This window comes from Hylobates moloch, unplaced genomic scaffold (assembly GCF_009828535.3).
Source record: "Hylobates moloch isolate HMO894 unplaced genomic scaffold, HMol_V3 SCAFFOLD_2, whole genome shotgun sequence".
NCBI classification, from domain to species: Eukaryota; Metazoa; Chordata; class Mammalia; order Primates; family Hylobatidae; genus Hylobates; species Hylobates moloch.
The window spans coordinates 8980603-9001911 of NW_026652277.1; the positions used below are offsets into that span (position 1 = coordinate 8980603).

Sequence of the window (21309 nt, forward strand, 5' to 3'; positions counted from 1 at the left end):
GCTGGTCTTAAACTCCTGACCTTGTGATCTATGCCCCCTTGGCCTCCCAAAGTGCTAAGATTACAGGCGTGAGCCACCGTGCCCAGCCCAAAGAACTCCTTTTATGTTTGCAGAGCACCGATCAGTTTGATCCCTGCCACTTTCCTTTTCAACCTTTCTGAATTTCTAGAATAGCCTTATCACAACAGGGAGCACAAAGCAATGCCTATTCCCACCACCTGTAGGTCCTAGTAAATCTGGTTCCCTGAAACAGGGCTAATCCTGGCAATGTCCTTACAAGTCACCATTTTCCCATATTGACCACAACACTGGATCTTTCTTGAATGACTCTATTTTCCCACCTGGCCTGATAGCCCCTCACTGAACCTGAAAACTGTGCAAAGCCTAACCTGGCTTGATGGAAGACCTGAAATTTTGTGGGGTTCTTTCTAGTTCTTCCAGTATGGCAGCTGAGAAGAATCCTGTCCCTTGTACTTCACCTATGCTGTTCTTAAGAGAACCATTTGTTGCCCCAGTCTTTCTATTTCCTACTTTCCTCCTCCTCGGATATCAGTGCCTACTGTAATCAAGGCTCTGACCACTATCTCCTCTGGAGATACACTTGCCTGCTGGATTTCCTATACTTAACCTGCTGGATTTACACATCAGGGATCAACTCTTCTTGATAGTGGTACTTGAATCTTGCCATACTCCCCAAAAGGCTGGGCTATGTATTTCTGGAATTTTTTTAAGAGATGGGGTCTTAGTATGTTGCCCAGGCTGGACTTGGACTCCTGGCCTCAAGCCATCCTTCTACCTCAACATCCCAAGTAGCTGGGATTACAGATGTAATCCCATGCCCAGCTTGCAGTTCTAGATTTAAAATGAGTTGGCTGTTTTGATGATCTGGAGCTATAATGATCAGCATAACCACAATAATGCCTCTCCCAGATGCATCCACACGAGGTACTAAACTAGCATACAAAACTCGATATAAATAAATAAATAACTCATATTTTCCACACATTTTCAGACTCCAGGGCCATAGTCTCCTCTAGTTAATGTTGCAATGTTTTATATTCAAAACTCAGCTGCCACCACCGAATTATCTCTAATTGGCTTAGATTGAGGTGGTCCGTGGATGTCATTGTAATCCCTGACTGGACTTGTGGGTGTCCCTTCTCTCTGTCTTCTGCCCTGGCCTATGAACTACTGCTGGCACAATGCTTTTCTCTGGGCCTCTGTGAGAAAAAAGGGAAAGAAAGACAGAGCTATGAGAGCAACCATTCTTTTGCTTCTTGAACCAGACTTCATAGAATGGAAAATGGGGTGAACAGTTTTGTCGAAATGAAGTCTGTCACTCTTATTTGGAGTCCATAACACAGAGTAGAAGAAAGGCTTGATAAGGCAGTAAAAGACCTAGTTTAAAACTAGTAGTTGGTCTGCTTATTTCTCTGATACTCAATTAACCCATTGTAAACTAGGGAAGACTATCTTTCCTGTGTGGACCATTCTAGCACAAGAAAGGCTGCAAATAAAAATGGCATCATCAATGCAGAAGAATGCTGTGAACTTTAAGACATTACACACCTGTAAAGGAAAGTAATTCATCATTTGAATAAAAATGATCTTGTCACATATTGTTTATTCTCCACCTCCTTTCTTTCTACCCTGGACCCGACACTCTGAACATAGCTGCCAGCTTTGGTGACCTTGCCTCTGGGTGAAGGTGCCTGCATACATGCTGTATTCACAGACTGAACACTTGTCCCTGAAGGGCTGGATTTAAGATAGAAAGATATTTAAAAAATGGTGGGAATGCCTGAATGTAGAAGGCAAGTCTGAAGCTTCTGCATCTAGTTTGATTTGAGATTAAATGGGGTGCTGTTGATCTATATACCTTCCCTCGCCACACTTAATTTTGAAATGCACTTCAAATCTCATGCTATTCTACAACCGGAACAATAAAACCATGCTGTTTGTAAACAAAGCATTTCACATATAAGAAACAGGCCCATTGTGCATTTTTTTCATTTTATCCACATTTTCCCATAAAATCTATTTGTATGCCCACTTTTCAGACTGTTTCATTGCATGATATTTAAGCAATGGTCAATCCTATTTGTGTTACATTTATGGGGATCCTTGAATTTCCAAAAGTAAAGAGGAGAATCTGCTGTTTAGCTAAGAAATCTGTTCAACTTAATACAGATTTTATACCTTCTCTTAAGTCCCAGACTGAGCTCTTCTTTTCCAACTCTTCAGAAATGAAGAAGCCCTTATTTCTAACAAATTTATGGATACAGTGCATCTCTCTATCATTAAAGGCAAACAGCATCTTTCAGATATAATGGGAATATGAGTCATCACCCTAAAATCTGATCTGGTCCTAATTCAATTAAATCATTACATTCTTGTCTTTCGCTGATTTTCTTGCCTACAGAAAGCCATGCAATGGATGTGTTAAATGGCTATTTTTAAATACTACGAGCATTCAAAGAAGGGGAAAAAATACACACACACCATTTAATGCTAAAAAGGGAAATAAATTGCTGGGTTTTTTTTAACAAATGGCTGGGAGGGTTATAATGTATTAGTTTTTTTTTTTTTTTCCAGAGGTAATCTTAGATGTGGAGTGAATGAAGTGAAGTCTGTTATCAATCCATAACATCTGCCGCAGTGTCAAGCGATGAAATGGGTGACTCCAGAGCCCAAGACAGCTGGGACGGCTTTCTTAATGCAGGAGGGTATTGTGCAAACAAACAGGCCCTGATACGGTCTATGGTTGTCACAATTATTCAGGCTGGTGATACATCTTCCCGTATTAGCTGCTTGAGCAGCCCTATTTCTTTTAAAAGTAAACTACTGTATAACAATCACCATCCTGGCCTGTAAGTCAGTGAGCACAAATAGAATAAATACCCCAAAATAAAAATAAATATAAATTAAAATTTATCGCCAGAGCAATAAACTGTAAAACAGATGCAGGATGAAACAAAACAAGACAAAACACCTGGAGGAGAGGCTGTGGAGAGAATGAGCAAACACAAATCCCAAACCTTACTCACAACAAAACAAAACTCTGAATGAGTAGCAATTTTCCTTATGCTTTATAGTGTTAGGGGTTCAAGTGTCTTTCAAGCTAAAAATAAAAACACTGTTTGGGGCATCTAATTTTAATTCATTCTTCTTTTGAGGTTTGTGACCAGCATTGTGGGAATGGTAATTACAAATGAGGAGGCCTAAGTATTAACCATGAGCAAAGCTTCTCTAAAATTAGGAAATGAACTAATTGAGTAATGTATATACATAAATCTGTAGCTAAAGGAGATGCTGAATTTAATTACAAATAGAATCTTGGTTTCATCTAGCTTTCTAGAAGGCAAGAAATGTTCTAATTCTAGTTCGTAAATTTGTCTTTCTAACACATCAGGAGCCTGGATTTCCGGCTGAAATACAACACAGTGCATTCTCCAATGTATAGCCTAGCTTTGGGTCAAAAATCTAGGGCCTGCTGCAAGAATTACTATGCATTCAAGTTCTCTGCACACTGAGCACTAAGGTTCATTGGAAAGGAGACTCTTGTGAGGGCTTGAAGCACATCCAATCACACCTAATAATTGTGCAGATATGAAAAGTACCATCAGAGAAGTAAAGATTTTTCTAGGAGGCCATTTAGGTTTTGCTCTGTGCTTTATTCTGTCACATTAAGCTGCCTTATTCTGTTACCTGCATATCTAAGGTAGTATTAAAAGTAAGCCATTTTCAGTTTGCGTTAACAAGATGGATGTCTGAAAACCAAATACAACTGGAAAATTCAATCCAAGTTACTGAAGTTTGACTGAGATACATTGATTCTTAAAAATCAAGCTAATAAACTCTAAATATCCATTAAAATATTTTTATTTTTAAGTTTACGAGGTGCATACTGGTATAGATTTTGTAATACACATTTTTTAGTGTATATACATTCTTGATTAAGTCAAGCCCAAGTGCCATGAAAGCTCAAAAATACACAAATCAGTGTTTCTGTAAAGAAGGGTTTATGTCTTATTCATTATTGTATTTTTCTCAACACCTCACACAATGCTCATAAATAACAGACAGTTGTTAAGTGCTGTTTCAAATTAAGTATCTTTGTTGCCTTTATGTAAGCAAAAATAAGCTCAGTTTCTTAGAAATCACACGTTAACATCGTGGAATATTTCCTCTCTGATAATGGGACATCATTGCTTAGTCATTCATTCATTCATTTGAGAAGTATTTTTTGAGCTTTCTTGTCTGGTCTATTCAGTTCTCTACATCAAAGATAAAACAGATAACCAGTGAACAAGGAAGAAATAGCACCTACATTCAAGAAGCTTACAGTCTATCAGAAAAGAATGACATTGAGCTAGTAATTCTAAGTATTACAAAGGAGAAATTTAGGCAGCCACATCTGTATGTAGAAGGAAACTCAACCTGGTTTGGGAGGCAGTGCTATGAAGCCATAGGCCAATTCTCCAAGGACCTACTTGCATTTAAGTTAAGGTGCACAGGTCAATTCTCCAAAACTTGCATTTAAGCTAAGGTGCCATAAAACCTTTTGAGGTAACAAATGGGAAAAAAATAGACCACACCTAGAAATACTAATGCTGCCTCTCCTCTTTTTTCATTGAGGAAAGAAAAGCCAAATTAATGCCCAGTTTCAAGTAAGAAATATATTTCTGGTTTGGAAAGAGAGTGTTGGGTTTGGTCACATACAAAAAAAAAAGTCAAGGAAGAAATCACCTGCCGGACCTATTTTGAAGAATGTCAAAATAGGGAAAGTCGAGGTTAGATATGTAGAGTCAGAAGGATATCATCCTAGACAAAGAGAAAGGCATGGACATCGGCAAGAAAAAACATGGGGAGTTCACAAAACGTGTAGGGCTCAACTCCAGCCAGAAGCACACATTTGTTACTTAGTGTCCAGTGTCTATTCTGATTGGTTCAAAGAGACTTTGCTGAAATGGCATCTTTCCTATGGAGGCACCCCAGTCCCACTAACGCTTCTCCTTCCCAAAACACTTAATTCTTCTCATAGCACTTTTATTTATTTATTTATTTATTTTTTGAGACGGAGTCTCGCTCTGTCACCCAGGCTGGAGTGCAGTGGCGCGATCTCGGCTCACTGCAAGCTCCGCCTCCCGAATTCACGCCATTCTCCTGCCTCAGCCTCTCGGAGTAGCTGGGACTACAGGCGCCCGCCACCACGCCCGGCTAATTTTTTTTTGTATTTTTAGTAGAGACGGGGTTTCACCGTGGTCTCGATCTCCTGACCTCGTGATCCGCCCGCCTCGGCCTCCCAAAGTGCTGGGATTACCAGCGTGAGCCACTGCGCCCGGCCCTAGCACTTTTATTTTTATAACAGATGTTGTAATTCACTCACTGATTATCCTATTTACTCTCTGTATTTTCCCATTGGAATAAAAGTAAGGGAAGGATCTGCATCTGTTTTGTGTGTTGATGTATTCTGAGCTTCTAGACAGTCCCTGACCTACAGTAGCTACTATAAAAAATTATCGAATTGAACCTAGGGGACGTGACATGTTTTGCTCCATAATTCAGTGGTTCACTGCTGTTGTCCTCCAGGTCAATCTGGCTTGCTGTAGCATATAGATTCCAGCTGGTTGGAAGGTATAGCTTTTCCTAAAGCCCTGGGCTGGAAATGGTACAAGTCCTTTGCCTTCAAATTTTATTGTGAAGAACTCAATCACATAACCACACTTAACTGCAAGTGAGGATAGAAAATGCAAAAACCACCAGGCATGGTGGCTCACGCCTGTAATCCCAGCTCTTAGGCAGGCAGAGGTGGGAGAATAGCTTGAGTCCAGGAGTTTGAGACTTGCCTGGGCAATATAGCATGACCCTATTCTCCACAAAAAGGAAAAAAATATAAAACAAGTGTAGCTCCCCTCGAAAGCAACAACCCCCCCCAACTTAAAAAAAAAAAAAAGAAAGAAAATGCAAAAACCACATATCCCCAAAGAAAGGAGAGTGTATTTTGATGGACAATTGAGAGTTTCTCCTACTTTGACCACACAACCAAATCACTGAAGGGAAGGTCTCTTCTTCAAAGTACTACTGCTTCTTTCAACCAAGGCAGAGGTGTTTGTGAGAAAAAAAATCAAGTACATTCCTTTGCCAATATTAGAATGTAACTGAAGGCATTATCCATCGATATTTTGTAAGTATTACAGAAGCAAAATTATGGAAGAGTAGCATATTGGCCTCCTTAAAGTATTTCAACAGTTAATTATATGCTATATTTTTAACTAAGCATTAAATACATCAGATATATTTGTATTGTCAAGAGATCAATCATCAAGTTAATAAATTATGCAACTTAATTTTAAATATGATTAGCCTAAATTAATTTTAATCATTAAAAATTACAAATGTGGAAACAACATATTTAGAAAGTTACACAAAAAAATTTAAAACCTAATTTCTTTTTCATTGATTCAGTAAAGTTCCCATCATCTCATTTACAGAAATTAGTATTCTAACTACACTTATCTTTTTAGTTTACAAAGCTAACAATCAAATTGTTACATTTTATACGTCCAGAAGAGCTAAGAGAGCATTTCTTGCCCTCTTAGAATGGGAGGGGAATTCCCACTTAATGAGTGACAAATGTGTGTCGGTAAATCATATGCATGTTGATTTTCCAAATAGCATTGTGAGAGAGGCTTTGGATCTAGGTTAGTCTAAATCCAAAACCAAAGGAAACTGTTCTAAAGAGGCCCACGATTTATTAATTCATTTATTCATATTACTTATTAGACACCCATGTATAAATGTCTAAGTGCTGAGGGGGAGAAACCCTATCTGTCTTGTTAGCAATGATAGTCTCAGTGCCTTAAACATTGCTAACAGGATTATGCATTAAAAAAAAGCTTTGTTGAATGAATGAATGAATGAGTGAATGAGTGAATGAGTGAATGAGTTAATGGCTGAAAATTTACTGTGGGCAAATCATTGTGCTGCTCCTCATAATACTGTGCTTGGGGTAAAACCTTGAGGATATTATATGAGGTCCCTTAAGTCTCTCTCTCTGTCTGTCTCTCTTTCTTTCTTTTGATTTGAATCCTATACTTCTCCTATGACAAGTCCGATATTTTTGAAAAAACAGTTTTTCAGGATCTAAACATTCAGGAATTTCCTCTGGTATTTGTAATTCTTTAACGACACAATATTTTCTAGACCACTAGAAACAGTGCAATATTTTCTAGACCACTATTTATTTACATAACTAAATCATTGCATATAGCTCATTTAAAAATACCTTTTCAGAGGGAGGTGATGAAAATAGAATTTGGTACTTCAAGGAATCTCAACTAAATGATTATTTTTTAAAGGCAAACTTGGCCTTTTGCATTAGTATTTGCATCATTCAATTTCTGTATCTGAAAATGCATTCGCAAGCTTGAGAAGATATGCCTTGGTCTGCTGTTTTTCAAACTATGATTGAGAATCAACAGAGCGGTTAAATCAATTGGGTAGGTAAAAACTAGGTTTTGCAATGAAAGACAATATATTAGAATAAAATGAAATGAACAATATCAAACCACACTGCTCAACAAAGGTATAAGTCTTGCTTTATAAAACATTTTTATGTGTGAATGTGTATGTTGAGTCAAGATATAATCTTCATGTTTAGAAACAGAATAATTTGAAAAATATCCCTCATGTAGGCATTGATAATTGATGATCGTTTGAGAGAATAATTATTTTTCTTCTAAAAGGTCAGGATCCTAGCGCTATGGTCTATGGAGGTCAATGACTTGGCAAAGACCTCTTTCTGGTGTGCGGTTTGGTAATGGAAGCCACAATGTAATTGACATTATTCAAACTAACTCCTGTAGGTGATTTCTTCCTTGACTTTTTTTCGTATGTGGCCAAACCCAACACTCTCTTTCCAAAACCGGAAACATATTTTTTACTTGAAACTGGGCATAAATTTGGCTTTTCTTTCCTCAATGAAAAAGGAGGCCACACAGCATCAGTATCTTGGTATGGTCTATTTTTTTTTCCCATGTGTTACCACAAAAGGTCTTATGGCACTGTCTACATTGGTTGCCCTTCTAGCCTCTCATCATAGACACCTTTGTCCACATAAATGACTGATTATTCAGGGCATTTAGAATTGGCTGGAATTTGCCAAACTGGGTTTCAAACACAGGTCAAAAATCTATGCATGGCCGAACGAGGCTCTCCCATTTGTATTCCGTTCTTCACTTTTTAGTTGGTTTTGGTCAAAAAGAGAAATTGCTTTAACCATATTTCTATTTGTTCTGAATCTATCTGGGGCTTGATATGAATGATGTCTATTTTAAAAGTTAGTTCAAGGTGTAAAAGAAATGAGATTTCTCCTTCTCTTTCACAATACGGCTCCTTGCCTTATATTTCATTGCTGGACATAATTATTACATCATTTAGGTCTTAATGCAATGCCTATGTTGCTAAATTATGATAGCAAGCCACTGATAAAGTCCTTTGATTAGTCACAGACAGCTTCTGTAGATGTCAGCCTGTATTCACCACTGGTGCCTTTAAGCAATTGAGTTCTTCAGTAACTTTCTATACTCCCTCAGTTAATTACGGGCTCATACAATCTGGGGACTCACTTGAGCTGATGGATGTCAGTACCCTCTCAGGATACTAAACAGATGACTCCACAAATTCTGAAGGTGCTTGAGGTGATGCTAGCAGATGTATCTATAGCTATTTTCTAATTTTCACTAGGAAATCCACAGAACCACATATGTTGACTTAAGGGGTCCCAAACTCTCTTCTACCAAAAACTTTGCCCCCAACAAGTGCAACATGGTTACCACTGTAACCCTAACAGAGATTTACTTCTACGAGTTAGGTGTTTATTCCCTAGGTACCACACAATAAAATGGAATTATTTGAAAAAGTGTTAACAATTTATAAAGCATTATCATCTCATCTCAAGAAGAAGGTACTTGTTTTATTAACTCCTAGAAGGAAGTCCAGTGGTGGCTTTATGGAATAAGAACATGTTTTTAGAAAAAAACAAAACAAAACAAAAGATGGCTTTGGCTCCAGTCCTAGAGATGCAACTTTCTGGCTATGGTACAGGTAAAGTCACCTGGACCTTCTGTTGGTCAGGGAATAGTAAATCTGTTCGTCCTAGTCACCTTACAAACAGGGCAGTTGTATGAAATAAGGAAATCAGGACAGTTGCAGAAATGGACATTCCATGATGACCAAGAAAACAGTCTCTGAACCAGAAATGCCTGGGTTCAGGTCCTACCAAGCCACTGCTGATGGAGTGACCCGCTTGTTAACTTCTCTGTGCTCAGTCTCCTGATCGTTAAAATGGGAAAGACAATAGTAACTAATGATACAAAGGTAATTGTAAGGGATAAACCAATGAATTCCATGCAAGTCCCTTGGAACAGTGCCCACGACATGGTATGTGCCACAAAATTGCTAGCTGTTATTAAGTCGGCTTTGAGAGGTGAACATTTAGAAATGCAGAAGATCTCATAACAGCTGGGCCTCAGAGTCCCACATGAAGATGAAACAAACTTCATAAACTTGGATGGAGCAAGTATAAACTACCAAACATAATACAAATAAATGTAAATTTTCCTTTGAAGTAAACTATTTTATTATAATAACTAAATAATAAAAACATATACTTACAATAAATTTTTTTTAAAAGTAACTGACTCAGTTATTTCAATAATGCTGCCATTGCTCAAAATATATTTTTTTTTTAATTTTTTTTTTTTGAGACAGTTTTGCTCTTATCGCCCAGGCTAGAGTGCAGTGGCACAATCTCGGCTCACTGCAACCTCCGCCTTCCAGTTTCAAGTGATTCTCCTGCCTCAGCCTCCCAAGTAGCTGGGATTACAGGCACCCACCACCATGCTCAGCTAATTTTTTTGTACTTTTAGTAGAGATGGAGTTTCACCGTGCTAGTCAGGCTAGTCTCGAACTACCGACCTTGTGATCCACCCGCCTCAGCCTCCCAAAGTGCTGGGATTATAGACGTGAGCCACCTCGCCTGGCCTGCTCAAAATATTTTTAGAACTCTTTTCTTGAATTGTCTTCAGTCAGTTTTTGAGCTATCCAAGGAAATCAGTGTTTTTTTGTATGTCAAAGAGATATCTGCATTTCCACATTCATTGCAGCATTATTCAGAACAGACAAGATGTTGAATTGACCTAAATGACCATCAATGAATAAATGGAGAAAGAAAATGCAGTATGTACATATATGATGGAATACTATTTATCCTTAAAAAAAAAGGAAATTCTATCATTTGTAACATGAATGAACCTGGAAGATAATATGTTCAATGAAAAAGCCAGACACACAAGGACACATATTGTATAATCTCACTTAATATGTGGAATTTTAGAAAGTTGAACTCAACTGGGCACAGTGGCTCATGCTTGTAATCCCAGCACTTTGTGAGGCCGAGGTGCACAGATCACGAGGTCAGGAGTTCGAGACCAGCCTGGCCAATATGGTGAAACCCCGTTTCTACTAAAAATACAAAAAATCAGCCAGGCATGGTGGCATGCACCTGTATCCCCAGCTACTCAGGAGGCTGACGCAGGAGAATCGATTGAACCCGGCAGGTGGAGGTTGCAGTGAGCCAAGATTGTGCCACTACACTATAGCCTGGGTGACAGAGCAGGACTCTGTCTCAAAAAAAATAAGAAAGTTGAACTCATCGAAGCAGAGAGTAAAATGATAGTTACCAGGGTCTGTGGGGAGAGGGGCAGGCAGACTGGAGAGATGTGAGTCAAAGGGTACAATGTTTTAGTTACACAGGAGGAAGAAGTTCAAGAGATCTATTGTACAACATGGTGATTATAGCTAATAAAAATATACTGTATACTTGAAAATTGCTAAGAGATTAGATTTTAAACATTCTCATCACAAACAAATAATACTCATGCCAGGTAAAGCATATGTTACATGGCTTGATTTAGCCATTCCACAATGTATATATCTGTTAGAACATGTTGTGCACCATATATACAATTTTTACTTTCAATTAAAAATAAAAAATAAAAGAAAATCAGTGATATAATTTAATGATTATACATTATTTCATTGTACTTTTAAAAATTAATCAGTTGGTATTCCTGTTCTGAGCATTTTTGGGTTGGAATTAAGGCTACCAAATTCGTGCTTTTTATTCCAATGGAAAAGACATCTTCTGTCTCCAAAGGATTCATTTCACTCATGATTGAACAGCTTTTCAGTACAAGTCCAGATTAAATAAATACTTTAGGTTTTGGGGGCTGCACTGTCTCGTCTCAAATACTCAACTCCACTGCTACATAGTGAAAGCAGTCAGAGACAATATGTAAATGAATGAGGATGGCTGAGGGCCAATAAAACTTTATTTGCAAAAACAGGTGGTTGGCTGAATTTCGCTGCTCAGCTGTAGTTAGCCAACCTCTGATTTAACCTCTCTGATATTGAGGAGATAATCTGTCTAACATTCAGAATGAGCATTAAATGATGCAGCTTTATCCCTGACACATTGTCAGCACTCAACAAATGTCTTTCTTCCCTTCCCAGCAGCTGTGGTTTAGTAGAAATCACATGTGCTTGCATCCAGAAAACTGTTGAAGTTATGGCACGAATTAGCTTTGCAATTCTCTGAGTTTCAGACCTGTCATCTGAAAAAATCAGGCCAACTTTTATCTCCTTTTGAGCTCATATAAAATTTAAATATGACAAAATATGCAAAATTGATGCCACAGAGAATGTACCAAAGATCAGCTGTTACAAACTATCTCTGGGGATTTCCATTTCAAAGTGTTGTCAGAAACCTTGAAACCCAAAGGGGCAGATAAATCACTCATTATTTCTCATCAAAAGTAGCAGATTTTGGAATTCTCAATGGTGTTTTTGGTAGAAATCAGGCTCCATGAGAATATATATTCAGGTGTCCGTTTTTTTAATTCTCATAGAACTTTAGAACCAAAACCAACTGTCAAGATGAGACCATCATTCTCATTTTACAGGTAAGGAAACTGAGACTCCTGGAGATTAAATGACATGCCCAAAGTCACTCAGCAACTCGGGAAGGGTTCAGACCAGGACTCCATGCTCAGGACTCTCAGTGTAGGAAATTCATACTATAACATGAAGTCATCCTACTAAACTGGCAGTCACCCACTTCAGTGGTTTTCATGCTGAGTAAGCTTGAAACAAGTTCTGCACTCTTTAGGCCATCTGGTTATCCATGATCAGATTAGCAAATGCAGAATTACTTAACCTGCTTATATTGCAAAGGAAATGGCTCTGGCCAATTACAGAGTAGGACATTCAGTAAACAGGGAGGGTTTCCCATTGCACCTCCACTGTATCAAGTGAGGTATTTGGAGGACAGACTGGCTGACATTCATTGCTTGGGATAGGGTTTCAGTGACATTACTGAACTTGTGCACCTGCATTCCATAGGATCACACCTTGGAGGGCCCACGACACTATTCTTCCCTGCTGATATAACCTAGAAAATGTCACTGCACAAACTATACAGCATATATGGCATTTTGAACACGCTGAACAATGACATGACATTTTGAGCTGCTAAAAGCAGAGCTACGTGGTGTCTACACTGTACATATCCTAAATAACACCCCTCCCTTGTTCTGCCCTTTCCGTTTCTTTTGGTTGTCAATCGTCTTTACCTCCATTACTTACCAAATTTTCCATTTTGTCCCTTAATAAGCTCAACTTTGCTGGAGTTTTTTTACCTGCAAGATGAGAGCCTCATGATCGTTACAGCATTTTGAATGCACTTTTTCTTCTGCTTCTCTTTCTTCATTATTACCTTTCATATAAATAGAAATGTAAGTCAGGATTCTCTTCAATCAATCTTCAAACAAGGAAAGATCTTTTGGTTGCTACAATTAGAGTCTTTATCATTTCATTCGAGAGTTAGTATGTATAGATACATATGTATTAGCTACTTAGGACTAATACATATTTTGCCATTGTCAGCCTATCCTAAGTACTTATTATATATCTTGCATGTTAAGGAACATCTCTATAAATAAGAGTTTTTAGAAGTATAGTTTTTAAAATGCTGAATGTGTACATTTCTTTATTTTTAAAACTCATGTTTATTTAATTAAACTCATAACATTTAGAGTCCATGGTAATTGAAATGGCTGATAATAAAGTACATTTTCTACATATTAAATATATATATATAGTATATGAAAACATTTTCTGCCTGCTTTCACATTTTTTATTAAAATATTCTGTTGATTACATTCCCAATAAAAATCGAATGCATAGCTATGTATATTTTGCAAGGAGAGCAAGGGAATGCAGCTTCCTTTCTCACCTATGCTTTCAGAAGATCCAGTGTGTTCTCAATACTGGCCCTAATTGACATGTGGTTGAAGAGTCAGTAGAAATGTAGAACCTCTGTTAGCATTTTATGTCACCTCATATTTTTCCATATGCAAAACTATTTCTGAAAATTTGGAGCAGGAAGGCACTGTGACGCATGTCACTGGAATGACTTGTGGTGAGGCCAAGCTGCCACTTCATCACAGGCTCCCATCCCAGCCCACATTTTCCATTAGGATGTTTCCATCAGGATCAAGTTCCTCTTCAGGGATAAGAGCCGACCATCTTGTCTTCCTGTTCTTCATAAAGGCAGCTTGAGAAAGCCCATAATCAACGGAGTCATCAGTAGCTGATTGAGTTCCTCCTAAATGTATTGGTAAAAGAAAGATCTGTGGGTCATTTTAGTCATTCACCCTGACACCTCCCTATCACAATGGCTTCCTTCCCCAACCTCTCTCTACTCATGTATTTAATATACACAATATCTGGTACCAGTTCAACTTTATTGAAAGGTTTTATGATTATACTCTTGCCCTAAATTTGAAATCAAAATTTTCAATATGTGCAAGAGTACAGAATGAAAGAGCGTTTATTGAGATAAATCCAAACAGAAGAAAAATACATTAATTCAAGTATGCAAATAAACAGGAACATTTTGGGTTTTGGTGATCTAACTAATGTTCTCAATAATTCATTTGAGTATGTAAAGAAGTTTTAAAGGAAAGAAAGGACAAAGTATGGGTATAATTTTCATGAATTCATTGTTATCATTCAAAAGTGATTCTTTTTCTTCTACTCCCCTTGAACCATTATCTAAAGGCTGTCTGCAACCTAAATGTCTAAAAACACCAGTAATTTTAGTGTCAGTATCTACATGTTAAAAGTTGTTTTGGTCTAATAATTTGAATATGGTTCTATTATTTATAATTTTGGTAGCTTTTTTGTTCTATTAATCTATATATGAAAACATGTTACATGTTAAAGATTTTTATTTTGATATAGATCATTTATTTTATTCAAAACATAATTTAAAATAAAAATACATTCATATTGACGTGATCTACCATTCAAGAAGATACATTTGTTATGTTGAATAATAACCAGAAAGGACAAAAGTTTGAAAACAGGAAAATAAATCTTACCAAATCAAAAAATCCCCAGTTTAATTTTATAAAGAATGAAGACATAAGGCAAAGACAAATAACAACTCTAATTTAAAATTATATTTCAATTAGCACTTTGTAAAGTATCTTAACTTGCTTTGTCTGACTTGGAAATGAGACAAAAGTTTCTGAAAGAGCAGGCTCTGAAAATATTTATGAATAAGAAAATAAAAGAAAAAAGAACAATTGAAAGCCAATAGGTGCTAACAAATAAAAAAAGAGAAACATTATAAAACACCTTTTCAAAGGTCTTCTAATGTACAATATTTAAATACAAACAGTAACTAGTGTTACACCAGCTGCTCTCAGGTTTGCAAAATATATCAAAGTACAGCATATTGGAATGAGTCCTGAGTTTCCATTTACTTTATCTATCCAGACACATCAATTCTTTTTACTCCAGCCTGATAAAGTGGAACTGCCGCAGACAAATGAGCTAGTGGAGCTGACATAATGTGTTTGTCACAAAGAAGCGCTGGATGAAAAAGCATGACTTTGATCCTCAATGAGGTTACTATTTTACAGTACCCTGAATTTAACTCTAACCTGACGCCTTGAGTCACTGTTCACTGTTTATTGGCCAACGTTGAGTCTCATTTCATCTCTAACTGTTAAAGGACTGGCTCCTGCAATCCTTATATGAGTAAAATCTCCTGTCAACCAAAAATAATACTAATAATAATCATGGGAAATTAAAAGCAAAAACTTGATTAACTCTGTGTGACATTATAAAAACTACGCCGAGTTAGGGACTAGAGGTAAGCAAGCAGGTTGACGACCACTTATCACAAACCCAAGGTGTAGTGTTATTATTTTAAAGGAAATTTGATTTGTATTTAAGCAATAATACACACCAGATAATTTCTAGGTAATTATTTGTGTCTGAGTTTAAATGTATCTATTGAGAAAATCAGATAAATATATATTTATGTGTTTGTGTCTATATATAATTCTATTCTTTCTTTTTAAAAAGACTCAAATATTTCTGAAAATAAAGCTGTTGTTTTGAGTTCTGAATAACAGGAAACATTTGCCTATTATACCCCCGGGCTCCTTTACCCAAGCAAATTAATTCAATGGTTTTTCTTTCATTCATCAAACAAATAAAAAATACCATACGTAGAATCTGTCACTTGTAAACAGACATAGAAAAGGATGAAACAAGGGGTTTCTAGAGACCAGTCCTCCCAGCAGATGAGTAAACATTGCCTTGAACAGTTATAATGGGGGAAAAGATTCTTTCTCTGATACCTGATACTGCAGCCTCACACATTGTTTTTCTTCTTCTATTATTATTATTATTTTTTTTTTAGTTTGTGAATCATTAGCCCAACAAATGAAGAAGTGAATTATGATGAATAAAAAATAGTACTGTGAATCCAAATTACTGCATTAATCCCAGGCTGGCCATAAATTACATGTTAACATAATTCGATACAAGTAAGACAGAAAATACTGTCCCTGACAGTGATCTTTAACAATTAAAATATATTTCTTCAACTCAATATTTTGCTACAATATACTAAAGAAGTTATAATATTCTCATATTGCAAACTTATATTTAGATTCTATGCAGGGTTAATTATTGGTCACAACGTGCTCACTCATGGTCTCTTAAGTAGATTTTTTGTGGTATATCTTTTGGGTTGACTATTATTGATGCACAGCAGTGTTTACAAAATACATCTCCATCCCTTTTCATGATGACTTGAGTTACAGCCATATTTTAAGCCATCCATTAAGCTCTTTTTGTACCCTGCAAATTCATCAGTGGTCTCAATGTCCTACCTACTGGACACACCTGAGTAAGCAGTAGTAGAGCAGAGATATAGAGGTGAATGAGATCTATTAGGTAAGCAGAGATCAGAAGGACCAGAGAAGCTATAGTACTAAAGAGAAGTCAGGTTTACTGTACAGAGGAGCCTTCACTGCTTCAAGCCAAGAAAATCTGGTAACATAGAAAATGTCCCTCTGTGCCTACTTTTACCCACAATCAATTGGTGAGATTTGGTCAGCTGATGATTTCCTAAAAGTTCCATCTGTCCACGTCATCCATGCAGTAGCACAAGATTCATTTTGATCTAATGTCTGAAGCAAGTTCAGATAATGAGATGATGACATAAGACCTGAAAGATCAGGCTGGGCGCGGCAGCTCATGCCTGTAATCCCAGCATTTTGGGAGGCAGAGGAGGGCGGATCACCTAAGGTCAGGAGTTCATGACTTTAGTAGACAGGTGAAACCCTGTCTCTACTAAAAATACAAAAACTAGCTGGGCGTGGTGGCAGGTGCCTGTAATCCCAGCTACTCATGAGGCTGAGGCAGGATAATCGCTTGAGCCCAGGAGGCGGAGGTTGCAGTGAGCCGAGATCGTGCCATTGCACTCCAGCCTGGGAGACAAGAGTGAAACTCTGTCTCAAAAAAACAAACAAAAAAAAACCTGAAAGACCATGTGAAAACTATGCTACAGAGTTTTGGGAACTTAAAGAAATGCAGAAGTTGGTGTTTGTTGCTGTCCAAGTTCTTTGAGTATATGTGAGCAAGAGAGGCCACTATTTTCCACTGATATTGCCTGTATCCAGACTGATGCTAAAGGCTGAGATAAACACAAGCATGCATCCACTGCCTCCGTGCAAGTCCTACTCAGTACTAAAGATGGACGCTTGGTAAAAGCCAGATACAAAACATTGCTGCCTTCTGTTAGCCCGGCAGCACATTGACTAAAGACGATCTGATTGCCTGTGGGGTAGAACAATGAAACAATAAAGCCAGTACGTGCAGAAGCATGTAGGAGGAAGACTTGGGGCCAATGAGGCAACAAACTGCATGCCCAACACATGCTCCAGGGCACTGTGCTAATGCCCAACTTTCCATCTTGTTGAGTGAGTTAGGTCCAGCAAATGAATTCCTTCCAGCTTCTCATGCAGTTCCATCTTTGTCCCCTATTGAGGAGCAAAAACATCCTGTTGGTAAAAGCCACTTTCAGTGGTTTGGTGGGTAAAGCTTCTCCAGGCTGGATTTGGGAGTATGAAATTGTTGGGAAGACTGAAATGGTTGTTCCTAGAAATTTAACCCAACTCTCTCATGCCAGCTATCAACTAGAGATAATAAAACAACATCTTAATGAAACTTCTGAGATGAATTGATATTATTTTAATTTTATAACATATAAGGTTGAAGTCAAGAGACATTATGCAATATTCCTCAAGTTACTCAGCTAAGAAGTGGAAGGGCATGTATTTGAACCTAGGTTCTCTTGTACCTACCTAGTTCATCGCTTCTGCCATATTTCCTAGCATTCAGCCAAGACAAAGTACCGGACAAAATCTGTGAGGCCAAAAGAGTGTGAACAGCAGAGAGGACTTGAAACAATGGAGAAATTCATTTATCTTTAAGGTGACGCTATTGTTGAGATCAGCAGTAAGCCAAACAACAAATTTCACTTGTACAGAGTGTGAAGAGGTTATTTCTTAATTTTACTCCTTCTCTCTAATGTGGAAATTATATATATATATATATATATATGTATAAAATTTAGAGACAGGGTCTCACTCTGTTGCTCAGGCTGGAGTGCAGAGGTGCATTCATAACTCATTGCAGCCTCGAACTCCTGGCCTCAAGTGATCCTCCCACCTTGGCCTCCTATAGTGCTGGGGAGATGTGAGCAACTGTGTGAGACGAAATTACAGATGTGAGCCACCATGCCCAAAATCTTAACATTAATAGAAGAATCATCTCAAAGAAAGTGAGAAACTATGAGGGCATATCAAACAAAAAAACAAAATCTGTGTTCTTTTTAAATTTATATATTCATTGAAAAATATAATTAGGCTCAGATGAAACTAATAGGCATAGAAAAGATAATAAGAATATGAAAATGCCTTACCTTCAGGAACTCCAAATTCAGGGAAATATTGGATGATAAATGTGACTGAACTAATTCAACAGTTTTAGAGTGAAGTCTGACATCCAGTGGCCTCCCAAAATATTACATTTTTATTGGAGAACATAGATTTTTCCCTGGATTGCCATGCTTGGGTTGCCAATTTTCCACGTAGTATTAGAAAATACTTTATAGAATCTGATCACAGTAGTTAGAAATCACAGAGATTAATGTGTTAAGCCATTATTCTAGCAGTCAGATGATATTGATAATTGTGATTTGAGTTTATCTAAGGCAATTGTAAGATCCTTTTTTTGACAGTATTCTCAAACTCTATGTCAAGGAAATGCTTCAGGGATAAAATTGTCACACAATGAAACACTTTATTATATCAGTGACTAAACTCAATGTTCACAGCTTTCATTTTGTGGTACTCAGTGACATGCATGATTCCAGTGACTTTTCACCACTGTCATTCAAGTTTCTAAACCAGAAGAAATGGTGCAATTTAGTTCTGGTGTGGTTAATGAGGCATAAATGATGAGAAGGGCCCTGTAAACACGGGCACAGGTGTTGCATAAAGTTCTGCAACAAGGGCCAAGACTGCAGCACCCTCCATCTTATATAAATGCCTGATGCCATTTCTATACTCCAGATGATACCAGGTCTTGCAGAAAGGTACACTCGCATTTAACTAAAACTTTTTGTCTTGTCCTTTCAAACCAATCACAAGACATACCAAACACTCTAATTTCCCTCCAAGTAGTATTTTTGTGACAAAAAATTATTTAGTCCTTATTCTTATTTCTTTTATAGTATTCTTATGATTCTTTTATAAAATTACATATTAGAAACTTTTTTTATGTTAAAATGAGTGGATAATGTTAAAAGCATTTTTTAAGGACTATCATGACATACGCATATTTACTTTTGAAATCTGCTCATTATACATTGACTTTCACTTAACACAGAAATGATCTCAAAGGTTTTGGATCTCTGTGTGCTTAACTCTATTTACATAGTACATGCTTGTCATAAAGCCCTGGGGGGAAAGGAAGCGTTGATTAAACATAAATTGTGGCCGACAGTGACATCTTGTGGATGAAGTGATCATTAATTTAATTAAAGTTTCTAAAAGTGGAAATACAAGTAAACTTTATAATATAAATGTGTTAGGTTCACAATGTTTACTTTCAAGTTGGTTACTTGAGATTTAAAATAATGTGTGTGCACAGAAACAATGTTGCATGTGGAGGTTAAATTTCAAAGGCTCAGAAAATCCTATCTAACTCCCAAGGACATGAAATATGGTTTAAGTTCAAGAGCTTAATTAGTTTTAGAGTAGAACGTCATATTACAGAACTATTTCAACCCAATCATGTTACGGATGAGGAAACTAAGACCACCCCCCGCCAACAGATTAAGTGACTTCACAATAGTCTTGGGGCTACATAATGATCAATTAAGGCTAGAATGAATTTACAGCTAGAATGAATATCTCAGAGTCATCACCAATCCTTTCTATTACATTTTACTACCTGATACGTAGTACACCCTGGAGTATTTTATACTACGGACAGTCTAAACCCCATAATGCATATATGAGGAAATGAAATCAAGGCTCCAGAGTATAATGCTAAGAATATCTCTTTAGTCGGCTTGGGCATTACATCCCAGATGGAGAGATCAACAGTCTCTCACCACTTTTACTAAGGCTGAGAAAAGACTTCCATTTCTAAATCATTGGAGTTGACTCCCAAGGAAAGTGGCTCAAGCTGAGTGGAGACCAGAGAAATAGAAAAAAAAAAAAAAAAAAGACATAAGATTCAAGGATTTTCCTTGAGTTACTGAGGCTTCATACGGTTAGAAACCACACAGATCATTTCTGATGCCTGCTCATTCATTCTTCAAAGATACCCACTTCCTCACTCCACCAGTAAAAACAAAACAACTCTAAAATAATTGATCCATTGATTATTAATTGCTCCATTAGAACACTTGGAAATGTTGGCTGGCCCATAGAGAAACAGAAAATACCCACACACTCTAACAAGTCCTTGGTGGCAACAGGATTGCATCCTAATGTTAACCTATCTCTTCTTTCCCAAGTTTCCATTTTATTTCTAGAAGCTTTTGTATTCTGATTTTGAGCTCCATCGATCTAGAATAATTACTTTCGCCGAAGTCTTCAATGTCCTCCTATGAGTACAATTCAATGACCTGATCCCCTGCAGTCTTCTCCTCTGTTTTCCTCTTACAATAATGATGCTCTTGGAAGAATGTCTTTCAGTTTTTCTATCTTAAAGTCCTCTATGGTCATGCCTTTTTGGGCAGTCTACTTATGGTGACTGAATAGAGGAAGTTGGGGAGAAGGATAAAGCTCCAGCTCTTTTAGCCATCTTGGCCTGTGGTAGGACAACTCCAATGGACGCTGCTCTTTCCAGAACTCTCCACTGAGTTATCCAAAGCTTGGTTGAGTCTGCATCTTAGTTCATCTTTTCTCTTTGCTCAATGCTGCTTCCTCTCCCTCCTTTTCACATGTGGTAATCGCTAGTATTTGGTAGATTATTCCAATTAACAGGTAGAAAAACCACTAAACCCAGATTTAAACTTGGCCTATAGTGGTCTGCTGATATGGTTTGGCTCTGTGTCACCACTCAAATCTCATCTCAAACTGTAATCCCCATGTGTTGAGGGAGAGACATGGTGGGAGGTAATTGGATCATGGGGGCCATTTCCCGAATGCTGTTCTTACCATAGTGAATGAGTTCTCAGGACAGCTGATGGTTTTAAAAGGTGGCACTTCCTCTCTCTCTCTCTCTCTCCCTCCCTCCCTCCCTCCCTTTCCTGCTCTCCCTCCCTCCCTCCCTCCCTTTCCTGCTCTCCCTCCCTCCCTCCCT

General features: G+C 37.6%; 1 long non-coding RNA gene across 1 annotated transcript in view; it reads right to left on the reverse strand.

The window, feature by feature from the left end:
* Window positions 1-21309, reverse strand: part of LOC131381485 (uncharacterized) — a 262967-nt gene that overhangs the window by 82165 nt on the left and 159493 nt on the right. The window contains exons 3-4 of the long non-coding RNA XR_009210254.1: window positions 13358-13729; window positions 12709-12838 (exon numbers count right to left, since the gene is read on the reverse strand). This is a non-coding gene — a long non-coding RNA (uncharacterized LOC131381485). The remainder of the gene's footprint in view (window positions 1-12708; window positions 12839-13357; window positions 13730-21309) is intronic.